Genomic DNA, 2,196 nt, shown 5'->3' with positions numbered 1-2,196 from the left:
AGAATGTCCTTGGCTCAGAGAGTACTACTCACCTGGCTTTTCTACATTACTCTTCTTGATCATGTTGGTGTTGAAACTGGATGAGAAGGCACCTTGGAACTGGTTCCTCATATTTATTCCAGTCTGGATATTTGATACTATCCTTCTTGTCATGCTGATTGTGAAAATGGCTGGGCGATGTAAGTCTGGCTTTGACCCTCGACATGGATCACACAATATTAAAAAAAAAGCCTGGTACCTCATTGCAATGTTACTTAAATTAGCCTTCTGTCTTGCACTCTGTGCTAAACTGGAACAGTTTACTACCATGAATCTGTCCTATGTCTTCATTCCTTTATGGGCCTTACTGGCTGGGGCTTTGATAGAGCTTGGATATAACGTCTTTTTTGTGAGAGACTGACTTCTAAGGACATCAGCTCATTTTACTGCTGTTCAGCAAGCTATTATTAAAGTGTACTGAATCTTTGCAAGCTTGAAGAATGCCAGAGAACTGAGAAAAATACCAAATGTAATTTTATACTGCTCCCATTAAAATAGTCTTGGTGACTTCTACTTGACCCCAAACTTAATCATTCAATATTTGAGTTATTAATACCCTTATTGTTCTATATGAATAAAGTTTGTTTTGGATCTTATGTTTCTACTTGACTCTTGAAATCTGTTTTAAGTATGTGGTCAATATTAAAAGTACGTAAACTAAGTAAAAGCCTTTAGTAAGTAAAGTAAAAGTAAGTAAAAGCCTTTAAAGTAAGTAAAAAGCCTTTAGTCTACACATTTGAATAGACATTTAATATATCATGGCCCCATTATGACCATGTAAATAGTCATTTGTGCTTCTCAATTATGAAGAAAACCTAGTTACTGAAATAACTGGGGTGCCACTTAAGGCTTATATTCAGAAAGAATCTAAAAGTTTTGAGTTTTTTCGTTTTTTTTTATCTAGGCTACCTTCATTGTTATCTTTGCCTTCCATCTGGAACAAATAAATTAGAGATAGAATATTAAAAACTGAGCAGAAGCTTGCCTCTTCCTCATGTTAGGGGAACCATCCATCCCATTTATGTCAGGACAGTCCAGGTTATGCCTATTGGTCTGGGGTCTCAGGGACGTAGTTCCCCTTTAATTCTTACAAGTGTCTTGGTTTGAAAAATTACAGATGCCCCTACCATAGTACTTAAACAATTCCAGTGAAACATAGGTGGCAGTAGGGCTTCCCCAGTGGCTCAGAATCTGCCTGCAGTGCAAGAGCTGCAAGAGATGCAGGGTTGGATCCCTGGGTCAGGGAATATCCCCTGGAGAAGGAAATGGCAATTCACTCCAGTATTCTTGCCTGGAGAATCCCATGGAAGCAACTTAGCAGGCACATAGGTGGCAGTACTTAAAAGAATTCCGGAGTCCACAACCCTAAAGCAGGGTCAGGGTTATACAGCCCTCTTAGCTTTGGGAGTCTCTAAAGTAGTATTATGTTCATTTTAAAAATATCTAACAAGAAAATGATTTCTGGCTGTTAGTACTTGAGGGTGTTACTAGCTCAGTCGTGCCCAACTCTTTGTGACCCCATGGACAGTAGCCTGCAAGTCTACTCTGTCCATGGAATTGTCCATGCAAGAATACTGGATTGGGCTGCCATTCCCTTCTCCAGGGGATCTTCCTGACCCAGGGATCAAGCCCAGGTCTCCGCATTGCAGGCAGATTGTGTACCATCTGAGCCACCAAGGAAGCTTGAGAAGATTGCTTAGAGAATTGTGATCTAGTTCTCCCTGGTGGTTTAGAGGGTAAAGCGTCAGCCTGCAATGCAGAAGACCCAGGTTCGATCTCTGAGTCACGAAGATTCCCTGGAGAAGGCAATGGCAACCCACTCCAGTACTCTTGCCTGGAAAATCCCCTGGACGGAATAGCCTGGGAGGCTGCAGTCCATGGGGGTCGCAAAGAGTCAGACACGACTGAGCGAGTTCACTTTCCTTTCCTTTCTTCTTTGTGGACCGATAACGTGACAAAGTTTCAGACACAACACTACAAATTAATACTGCTTAACTCTTCATTTGAAACTACAGAGCTAGGTTAAATGAAAAAAAAAAAAAAAACTGATTACAAATGTTTTCCTATCTTATAATTGGTATGTATTAGTATTTTGGATATGTAAAAATAGGATTAAGAAGGATAGTTAATATGGGGAACATAATGTTCCAAGACTTA

Source organism: Bison bison, unplaced genomic scaffold (assembly GCF_000754665.1).
Source record: "Bison bison bison isolate TAMUID 2011002044 unplaced genomic scaffold, Bison_UMD1.0 scf7180017864260, whole genome shotgun sequence".
Classification (NCBI taxonomy): Eukaryota; Metazoa; Chordata; class Mammalia; order Artiodactyla; family Bovidae; genus Bison; species Bison bison.
This window is presented reverse-complemented; position numbering follows the sequence as displayed.